The following is an 11796-nucleotide window of genomic DNA, read 5'->3' on the forward strand; positions in this document are numbered from 1 at the left end:
GATTCCAGAGTTGCGAGGAGCTTACCCTCAACTCATGTGTATTCCTGAGACCACATGCGCTGGGGACAACTATAGGATTCTTAAAGTTCTCCAAGTCAAGTTGACTTCCATGCAGAATATGTTTATTAAAGGATAAGAATAAAAATGTGCTGATTTGAAGCTTTACATATACGTTATTAAACCCCAACAGTTACTGCACCAATTGTTAGAACTTAGATCAATAAAGGATATTTTCAGGACAAAGTATTTTACCACTGAAATTATTTAGATCTGCCATTGCACAGTGATCATAAACGCAGACTGACTTCTCATCAATTTTATTTTATCTTTAAATTCTGTAGGCCCCCCACCCCTTACTGCCTGCACCCAGGGAAGGTCACTCCCACCTTCTTGTCCTCCCTAGGCCGCTGATATTAATAAAAATAAAAGCAATTGTGTATAGCACCCAGCAAGATCCAGCCCTTGTGCTAAGCACTGTTTATAAAAAGCAGCATTTCTAATCCTCATGATCCACATCTCAATTAAAAAAAGTGAGGTTCAGAAAGGTTAAGTAACTTGCCTAAAGCTACACAGCTAGAAAACAGAGCCAGGTTTTCAGTGAGCAGGTCCATATGACTCCAACGCCTAAGTCTCAGTTTTTGATGCTGTTGTTTATTTCTGCTACTGTCCATAGAGCTCTCTGTGATAACGTTTTTTAAGTTGAGGGGTAGTGTATATACAGAAAAGTGCTTAAAGTGCACTAATATTAAGTGTAGAGCTTGACAACTCTTTCTTTCTTTCTTTCTTTTTTTTTTTTTGAGACAGAGTCTCGCTGTGTCTCCCAGGCTAGAGTGCAATGGCATGAACATGGCTCACTGCAGCCTCAGCCTCCTGGGTTCAAGGGATCCTCCCTCTTCAACCTTGTGAGTAGCTGGTGGCATGAGGCAGCATGTCTGGCTAATTTTGACTCTTGACATATGTATGCACATGACTATGTATATACTAATGTGATCATCACCCTTCCAAGACTCTACCCTCTGTCCCCCAGGTACCCACTATTCTGACCTCTGTGGCCACTGATTAGTTGTTCCTGAGAGGAACAGTTTTAAGCCACTTCTATCTCTGAGGCAAGAAGGAAGACGGGAGAAATGAGGAGGTGTGAGGAAGAGAGTTGGAGGGAGACCCGCTGGTCCCAGCCACGTCCATAGCAGAGGAAGGAGACCTGACAATGAGGAGGTGAGGTGGGCCATGGGTTCCGCGGATGGTGAAGAAGGCAGGGCCATACGGGGCAGGGAGGTGGCAAGAATGGGGCAGAGTGCTATGCCCACCTAGGGCCCTCTGAGTCAGAGCACGGATTTTTCTTGGAACTTTTTCTCTCTGATAACTGAAGATGGGAAAGCGTGGGCAGTAGGGGCCCTGGGGCCTGGCCAGATCAGGAAGCAGGCGTCGTCGTCAAGGGTGTTTGGTGACGAAGTGTGAGGGACGGAGCTTGCACACACAGTTCAGCGTGAGTGGGTGTGGCGGGAGTGGTGGGAGCTGCCACTTTGCTGATTGGTTTGCTGCGGTTCAGCCCTCCCTCCAAACTGTCCAGTTTTGGCACCAGAGGGATATGAGCATCCAGGGAACCCATGAGTCTTTTGGCTGCAGAGGGCCCAGGGTGAGTGTGGCTGCCCTTTGCTTTCCCAGGAGGAAACACAAGCTCAGAAGTCAACAGGTCCGAGCTTCAAATCCCGGCTCCCCGCACCGACTTACAGGGCTGGGACCAGGGTGAGGTGACAGAGGCATGTCGGGTGCAACATTTAGGGGGGCTCTCATTCTCAGCTGCTGACCTTGCACTTGCACAACCCCAAGAGTGAGCGCCTCGTTCAGAATGAGGCACCCAGGTCACACAGGAGTTTATGGTAGGAACTCAGTCAATGTTGGTTGATGGCTAAATGATGATTTCCATTAAGACTGTGCTGAGATCACAAACTAATGCCCACATCTCAGTGGCTTAACCCAGTGAAGCTTATTTCTTGCTCGTGAATAGTCCAAAGTGGGCCAGGCACATCCTGTAGCTCCTCCCTACCCAAGTGTGTGGTCCAAGGACCGATGGCATCAGCATCAGCTGGTTGCATGTTGGAATGCAGACTCCCAGGCCCCACTATCAGAATCTGCATTTTAATAAGACCCCCGGGCGATTTGCGTGCGCATTGCAGTTTGTGAATCCCTGTTCTAGACCAGTGGCCTCCAAGGTCACCTTGGCAGGAAAAAAGAGGGATGGAGGAGCCACATCATCACTTCTACTCACATCTCATTAGCCAGAGCTAGCCACATGGCCCCAACGTAACTACAAGGGAGGTGGGAAAATACCATCATTCCGTGTGTATCAATGAAGGAGAACCAGAGTGAGGGACATCTAGGTAATATTCTTTGCTGCAGGTACCTTGGCATCTGGGACACACACTTTTGCTTCTCTGGATCTCAGTTTCTCCATCTGTTAAAAAAAATAAAAATAAAAATAAAAGCAGCCTACATGTTCCAGGCCTGGGCCAGGCTGAGCATTTTTAGCGTCTAAGAAATGCATCTGGCTGTGCGTGGTGGCTCACGCCTGTCATCCCAGCACTTTGGGAGGCCGAGGCAGGCGGATCACTTGAGGTCAGGAGTTCGTGACCAGCATGGACAACATGGCAAAACCTTGTCTCTACTAAAAATACAAAAATTAGCTGGGCGTGGTGGCCTGTGTCTGTAATCTTAGCTACTCAGGAGGCTGAGGCAGGAGAATTGCTTGAAACTGGGAGGCGGAGGATGCAGTGAGCCCAGGTCGCACCACTGTACTCCAGCCTGGGCCACAGAGTGAGACTCCATCTCAAAAAAAAAAAAAAAGTGCATCTGAAAAGTGAAACTTATGAAACATCACCATCAAGGCACAGCATATGGAAGCCACAAGTAAATATCTGCAGTTGAAAGGGTGAAGCCAGTCTCAGCCCTTTGCAGTTTGTCAGCTCCCGAGGTGTGTGCCCGCCTTCCCACTTACGGCCTCTACCCCATGCCAAGTCCCAAGCTGACGCTGGGGAGGTGGAGCTCACAGGTGTGACATTAGGTAGTGGGGACAGAGAAGTCCAAAACAGATCCTGACCCCAGCAGGGCTGGAAGTGAGGAGGGGCAGTGCTCTAGTGCCTGGATGTACCAGGGTGTGAGGGGACACCTGTACCATGGGAAGGTCAATAGTCAGGTGAAAATCCCAACTCTGCTGCTGATTTGCTTTGTGGCTGTGTGTAAATTCCCTCACTTCTCTGGACCTCAGTGCCCCAGTTTCATGTTTTGGAGACTGAGATTTGTGGCAGAGCCTGATCAATGCCCATTCCAATATTCTTCTTCCCTCCTCCTTCAGTCACCAAACGCTGATTTTTTGTTTGGGGTGGCAACGCACTCAGCTTTGCAGGAGGCAGGGCCACGGAATAGGTTCCAGCACTGAGATACAAGCAGGAGTGTTGTGTGCTGATTCTGGAAATGCTCCTTAAAAAGAAGGGCTTCCCTTTGGTGACTCCACCACCACTCATTGCTCCCTCCTGCTTCCAGTCAGTAATACGGACATGATGGTGGAGTTCCGCAGCCATCTTGGACCATGAGGGTACCCTGAGGATGGACTTCGTGTGCAGAAGAGGGTGAAGGAGAAATAAAGGAACTCAGATCCCTGATGACACCCAGAGCTGCCAAACACACCCTGGACTCTACATGTAGATTTCATTCATGTGATTAGAAACGTGTGTGTGTGTGTGTGTGTGTGTAGAGAGAGACACAATGTTTTATACATATATATACACTATTTTTATACTTATGTATATATATACCTTTATTTATTTACTTATTTTGAGACAGAATCTCGCTCTGTTGCCTAGGCTCAAATGCAGTGGCGCAATTACGTGTCACTGCAGCCTCCACCTCCTGGAATCAATCAATTCTCCCACCTTAGCCTCCTTAGTAGCTGGGACTACAGGCGTGTGCCACCATGCCCGGCTAAATATTTTTTAAAAAATTTTGGCAATATATTGCCCAGGCTGGTCTTGAACTCCTGAGCTCAAGCAATCCTCCCGCCTCGGCCTCCCAAAGTGCTGGGATTACAGGCGTGAGCCACCATACCCAGCTGTGCTTTTAAAATGTGTGTGTGTGTGTGTATATATATGTATACATTTTATATATAATATATTTATATGTATATATTATTAAAAAACCTTTCTATTTAAGTCAAAATTACGTTGGCTTTTCTGGTTAGTTATTGCCGATGTAAAAGTGTCATTGATTTTTGTTGCTGACTGTGTATCTGGCAACGTTGCTGAACTCTCTTATTTGTTCTAATGTTTTGTCAGTTTATTTGGCTGGTTTTTCAAGGTAGATGATCACACCATCTACAAACAATGACAGTTTTATCTCTTCCCTTCCAATAATTACACCTCTTATTTTCTTTCCTTATAGCTCTAGCCCGGCTCTCCAGCTCTATGTATTAAACAGTAGCAGTAATCACTAGCATTCTTGCCTTGTTCCTCATGTTAAAAGACATGTATTACATAAAAAGTTTCTGCACTAGGAATATTTTCTGTAGGTTTTTGGTATTAAAAATCCCTACTAAATTAAGGAACTTCTCTCATGCTCCTAGTTTGCTAAGAATTTTTAAAAATCATAAATACATAAGGACCTTATCAAAACTTTTTTCTGCATCAGCTGACGTCGTTGGATTTTTCCTTTTGATTGAATGATGTAGTAGTGAGTTACACTGGTGGATTTTCAGATGTGGATGCTTTTCTGGGATAAACCCTTCCTGATGGTGATGTAGTATCATTATTTTAACTCTGCTGGACTCAGTCAGGAAAGATTTTGTTTAGTGTTTTTCTATCCATGTTCATAAGTGAAATGGACCTGTACTTTCCTTTTTGGTGTTGTCTTATCTGGCTTTTATAATCAAGACAACACTTTTAAAATAAGCTAGGTTGTTTTTTTTTTTTCTTTTGTTTTCTTTTTAAGCAACTTGCATACGATAGGAATTAATTGTTTCTAAAAAGTTTCTGCAGGCTGGGCGCGGTGGCTCACACCTGTAATCCCAGCACTTTGGGAGGCCTAGATAGGTGGATCGTTTGAGTCCAGGAGTTTAAGACCAGCCTAGGCAACATAACAAAACCCCATCTCTACTAAAAATACAAAAATTAGCTGGGTGTGGTGGTGCATGCCTGTAGTTCCAGCTACCTGAGGGGCTGAGGCAGAAGGATACCTGCCTTGGGAAGCGGAGGTTGCAGTGAGCCAGGGTTGGGCCACTACACCTAGCCTGGGCGACAGAATGAGACCTTGTCTCAAAAAAAAAAGAAAAGGTTCAGCAGTACTTGCCCATGAGAACATCTGGGCTGATTTTTAGGGGAGTGGGAGGGCTTTGACACCATTACAGTTTCTGTAATACTGGTTGACCTATTGAAATTCTCTATTTCTTCTTGGGCCAATCTTTTGACATTTTATACCTTTCTATGAATTTCTCCATTTTCCCAGAATTTTCAAATTTATAAGCGTCATAAATACAAAAGGACCTTATCAAAAAATTTTTCCACATCAATTGACATGATAGATTTTCCTTTGGATCTAATGATATAGTGAATTACACTGATGGATTTTCTGGAATGTTCTTCCGGGATAAACCCTAACTCTGCTGAATTCAGTCAGCAAATATTTTGTTTAGTGTTTTTCTATCTATATATTCATAAGTGAAATGGGCCTATAATTTTCTTTTTTGTATTGTTCATAACAGCTCTTAAATTAACTTCAAATTCCTTGGTTAATGTTGTTCCCCCTTTTTACTCGGCATTTGATTTTACTCCCTTGCCTCATACTTCTTTCATCCTGATCAATGTCATCAGGAGTCTCTACCTCACGTTGATTTCATCCTAGACATGGCTTCTAGTTCTGTTCATCTTCTGCAGTCTTCTTTTGTTCTCCAGCTCGTTGATTTGTTCCCAGAAGCTTTTCTGTTAAATGCAGCCGAGCCTTTCTTTGGCTCCTAATGACTCTGAGTAGTTCCATGTCTTCAGCGAGGTTACATACTTCATGGAAGCCTCATAGAAGGCCCAGCAAATAGCCCTGGCTCGCCCGAGGCTCGGCTTCTGCGCCCAGACTTGAGGCTCCATCTCTCCAAGGCTGGCTACCCCACGCTGCCCCTGCCTTGGCCATGGTGGGAGGGGTGAAGAGTGCTGCCTGCTCAGCTGGCTTGCAAATGTCCAGCCCCCAGGCACCTCCCTATGACCTCCTCTCACCACATATTCCCTGGTTTGGGCAGGAATTCAGAGGTCTGCTCCTGGCCCTGAGCTCCCAGGTGCCATGCAATGGCTCCCCTGGGGCAGCTGTGGGGCTTGAACAGTTTAATGCTTGGCTCCAGTCTGAGCTGGCAAGGATGAGCGTGCAGGGACTAATACGGTCCTCACTAACGCTGAGATGGAATGTGCAGCTCACAGCACACACATGTGACTGCCTCCTCTGCACATGGCAGCACACACCAGTCCCAGCGAGGCTTCCTGACAATGAAGTGGTCCTCATTTGCTGGGAGAGGGTGTTGTCATAGGGGTCATGCCAGGCATGCAGCTAGTGAGGCATAGACCAGCCTGCTAGGGACCTGGAGGAGGTCATATGGAGGATGGAAATAGCTTTTAAATTAACATGAAAGTTTATGTGCAGGCCTAGCATGCCTGGGAACAGGCACTGAGCCTGGCAGTGTAGGCGCTAGGTACACACTTGCTGTATGAACGAATAAACGAATTGAAAGACCCAAGCTCTGATCCCAGCTCTGTTGCTGTGCGTCCTTAAGCAAGTTTCTTGGCCTTGTTCAGCCTCAGTTTCTTCATCTGTAAAAATGGTAGAGGGGTGAATCCCTCTTTTTTACACCTTCCTGGCTCTAGGGGTGTATGTTTCTATGCTTGAAAGCATGTATGGGGCGGCAGTTCTGACCTGAAGAAAGGCAGGGAGGGAGGGCCTCAGGAATGCAGAGTCCCTGAATGTCAGAGACAGGGTGATTCTTATAGGCTCTGGTGTCAGATGAATTACCAGAGTTCAGGAGACCCCACTGAGTTGGAACCAGTTGGTCAGAAGGGAGCAGGCACCAGGGCAGGGGTGGCTTTGTTCTTGACCAAATATCTCTTGGAGTAGACCGACAACAGGTTAGGTTATTCCCTTCCCATCCAAGAGCCCCTTCATCAGTCAGGATATCCAGGCTCCAGGGACTTACCCCTTACTGTCTGAGTCCCTACAGATGCCATTATCTGCCTGATTTATTCATTCACCTGCCCATCAACCCACCTGTCCATCAATCCACCTGTCCTTCAATCCATCTGTCCATCCATCCATCCATCCATCCTTCCATGTTTGTCGGTCCATTTGTCCATTCATCTACCTTTTGGTCACTCATTCCATCCATCCATCAATCCATCTATTCTTCCATCCAACCATTCATTCATTCATCCATCCATCCACTTATGCATTCATTCAGCAAACACCGAATGTAATAGGTCATTCCCTACTATTAAGAATAAAAACTAAGGTCTCTGTCCACAATGAGCTCACAGACTAGAGGGCAATATAGAGACAAGCAAAGAGATGATTCCAGCACAGTAAGCGGGAGATACTAGGTACTGAGGATGAAGAGATGGAGGACCTAACCCAGCCTAGGAGGTGGAGGAGGTGGTTTTGAAAGGCTTCCTGGAGAAGGTGACATCTGAGCTGAGTCTTGGAGCAAGATTAGGAGTTGTCCAGGTGAAGAGGAAAATAGAGCAGCAGGAGAGTACAAAGGCCTGGAGGTGGCCTGAGAGCAGGAGCTATTTGGGGAGCTGCGAGTAGCTGAGCCTGGATGAAACCATGAGAGCCAGTTGGAGGTGGGGTGGGATGAAGCTGAGAGGCTCTGTGTAGTTGGGGAGGACATTTACAACTGGAGGTAGGAATGGGGACTGAGGCCTTGGGCACATCCGAGAACTATTTGGAGAGGTAGAAAGGCTCTGGGTCAGGCATGGGAACTCCAGGTTCCTTCCTCCCTTCTACCCCGGAGGGATGTTAGGCAACTCACCTGGCCTCTCTGGGACTCAGTTTCCCAGCTGTGACATGACAGGTTGCCCTTTTTGCCTCTTGGGACTCTTCCAGCTCTGAGGGAGCTCGTGAGTCACATGTGGTCAGCAAAACCAATGCCCACGTGAACATCTGGTCTGGCCTTAGGAGGAAGTTAATTGTTCCCAGTCTCTATGTGTGTTAGGAGGAGGGTGGGGGGAGGCCTTGGTTAGGGGGACCTTGGTTAGGAGCCACCCCCGAGGGGCTCCCAGTCATGGGATGACAGGACATGCTGAGAAGGGAGTGAGTCACTGGCCAGTCATCAGCTTGGGCCCCAGGGTCTCCGGGTGGGGGCAGGGGAGCCCCATTCCCTGTTTATCACAGAGCCTCCTTCTCAAGATGGCTGACCCTTTGTTAGAGCAAAACCCCATGCCACACTCTAATATTTAAAACAGGCCCAAGGACAGTGGTTTGGGATGAAGCACATGGTGAGAGCCCTCACCCAGAGCAGCCCCCAAGGCCCCACCGAGGAGCCCCTCCAAGTCTAAGCGTCCAAACACCCGAATCCCTCAGCAGGAGTGACAGGCCCAGAGTCAGCAGGGACTGACTGGAGCTCACACAGCACGTTCATTCGCTTCTCTCCTCTCCTGGGCTCTGACACTGCCCTTCCCCCTTCCTGGAGGATGGAAGATAAAGCCAGGCTCCTCCACCATCCCCTGCTCTCTGCAGAGCCTCCCTTCCCTCAAGGAGGTCGCACGTCTAGTGCCAGGTGGCTCCCCTCAGCTCAAGCACATGGTGGCTCCTTGGCGGCACCACAGGAGACATAGCTGAACCATGCTCTGCGCCGGGCATGACCCCTGCAAAATTTGCCTCCATCTCTGGGTCTGTGTCTTCACCTTTTCAATGGGAAGAGTGAGAGGCTGGGATAACTAGCATGGCGCAGGGCTTATTATGTGTCATGTGTATATGCAATCCTCACAGAAACCCCCTAAAGGAGGCATCATTATTATCCTCATTATACAGGTGGGGAAACTGAGGCACCAAGAAGTTGAGTGACTTGCCCAAGGTCACATAGCCAGTAGGAAGCAGAGCTGGGATTTGAACCCAGGTGGCTGGCCCTTGAGTCCCTGCTCTCACTCATTGTGCTATATTGCCTCTTAAAAGATGACCCAAAAGCACCTGCTAGTTCCTGCTGGCTGGCATCAGACAGTAAGATAGAAGTGATTCAAGGGAAAGGGGGAGAAGCTCTGCTCATTTACTCACTGTGTGACCTTGGGCCAGCCACTTCCTCTCTCTGAGCCTCAGTTTCCAAGCAGGTTTGTTGTGAGAATTAAAGGGCTGGGGCAGTGACATTCAGGAGATGGTAGCAGTGATCGTGGTTAGTATTCCTTCGGTGCCCACCCCTGCCCCACGGCCCCCTGCGGACACTCTCTTTGGGTGGGGAAGAGGTGGCAGCTGTAATGGAGACCTTCTCTTCCGTCTCTGAGCTACCCGGGTGTGTCCCCAGGAGAAGTTTCCCCTCAGATCCCCGGAAAGGACCAGCAGGGGAAAGTCTAGCCACACCCTGGCTCTTGGGCGTAGCCCCTGCTCCATGCTCAGATCCCGAGACCTGGTCCCCTTAGAGGCCAGTTCACTATCAGAGACCGGCGTGGGCATATGGGCTGCCCAGGTGGCAGCGAGGGGCATCTAGACCAGCTTCCAGAAGCCCGAGGTGGAGGGCACGTGGGACAGGAAGACCCCAGTGCCCCACCCCACCAGCCCCATCAGCTCCCCTAGCCCCAGAGAAAACACTTCATTACTGGAAGCCCAGCCAGGCAGAGGGGGTGGAAGTAGCCTTGTTGAAAGAAACCGCACAAGGTCAGCCAAACCTCAGCCCCTCTTGGCCAGCAACCCACAGACCAACCACGTGGGGCTGGCTCTCCGGGTGTTTACGGAAACGCTGGCCCTGAGGTCAGCCCAGCTGCTGGGCTGGGATCCCCTGGGACACCCCCAGGCCTCAAAGTGCCAGCTTGGCAGGAGCCTTCAGAGGCTGCAGCTGGGGCCTTGTTTGCCTCCACAGTGCACCTGGGAAGTGGAGCGCAGAGAAGCCCGGTGGGCAGTGGAGATGGGCCAGGTCTTCAGGCTTCCCAGGACAGCTGCCTGAGCTGGGACCAGGGGCCAGACCCTTTCCAGACACCCCTGGGAAAGGGACATCATCTCGGGAGAGGGACATAGAAAGTGGACTGTGGAGGCAGATGGCCTAGGTTTGAATTCTGGCTGTGGCCCTCGCAGGCTCTGTAACTCTGAGCAGTTTACTTAGCTTTTCTGTGCCTCAGTTTCCCCATCTGTGAAATGGGAATGGTGATAAGGGTACATACTTCACAGAGGCGTTGACATAATTAAATGATTTGAGTAAGTGATCTAAATAAGTGATCATTGGCCGGGCGCAGTGGCTCACGCCTGTAATCCTAGCACTTTGGGAGGCCAAGGCAGGCAGATCACTTGAGGTCAGGAGTTCGAGATCAGCCTGGCGAACATGGCGAAACCTCATCTCTTAATACAAAAATTAGCCGGGTGTGGTGGCACATGCCTGTAATCCCAGCTACTTGGGAGGCTGAGGCAGGAGAATCGCTTGAACCTGGGAGGAAGAGGCTGCAGTGAACCAAGATTGTGCCACTGTACTCCAGCCTGGAGAGCGAGACTCCATCTCAAAATAAATAAATAAATAAACAAAATTTAAAAATAAATAAATAAGTGATAATTTAATAGATGATCTAAGTGGTGTGCTTAGAACAGTCCTTGTCACAAACTAAGTGCTACCCTTAGTGCCGCCGCATTCTGCCTAGTGGCCTCCCTCCTCTGAGATCCTCCTGCTTTGTTCAGGTCAGACCGCGTGCTCCTCTGAACTCCCAAGTGTTTGTTATGGAAATCTCTTCCACTTAAACGTTTGCTGAGCATTCCAACCGTGAATAATGAGGAACTGAGGTTACAGAGACAAATCCAGTTTAGATCCTGCTCCAGGGAGCTTCAAAGCTAAGGCAAGGATGGGAGGTGAGGCCTGTGCGGTTGGGCAGGGTGACTATAATCCCTAATTATAGTCTCCATGGTAACGAACTGGGGTAACTAATTGGCTGTCCAGTCTCTGTGTTTGTGGGAGCAGGGGCTACATGGTCCCTCCACTGCTCCGTCCTGGAGACCAGCTCAGAGACTGGCACCAAGTTGCTAATGACCGCCTGGCACTAAAAGGACATGAACACCCAATGCGCTTGGAGCCCTGGCCAAGCTGCCCACACTGAGCCTGTGGTTTCCTTCACCCTCAGCACCTTAATGGAGTAGGGCGTATCATTCTATGTTCAGAGAAGCAAACTGAGGCTCAGAGACGCCAGCCCAGTGTCCCACAGCTGGCAGGAGATACAGCTGAGGCTGAACCCACATCTAAGTTCAAAGCCTGCATTTTTAGCTACTCAGCCATACATGATCTTCTTGCAGTGTCAATGTAGTATCAAATTACACAGCATCCCTCAGCCTGGGAGTTCAGAGGAGCACCCAGCCTGACCCAAGAGGATCCAGAGGAGGGGAGGGAGGACTTCCCAGGCAGAGGGATCCACCTGCAGAAAGGCAGGGCTGGGCCCTGCGCTGCTCCCAGCGACCTGTATGTGGAATAGCAACAACTGTGGTGTGCAGGGCTGGGGTGTGTGAATTTGGGGAGCAACTGGTGGTGGGGTTGAGGAACATCTGCAAACAGCCTTGAATACCGGGACAGGGTTTTAGACTATCTTGTGGGGTAGGAGT

This window comes from Nomascus leucogenys, chromosome 13 (genome assembly GCF_006542625.1).
Source record: "Nomascus leucogenys isolate Asia chromosome 13, Asia_NLE_v1, whole genome shotgun sequence".
Classification (NCBI taxonomy): Eukaryota; Metazoa; Chordata; class Mammalia; order Primates; family Hylobatidae; genus Nomascus; species Nomascus leucogenys.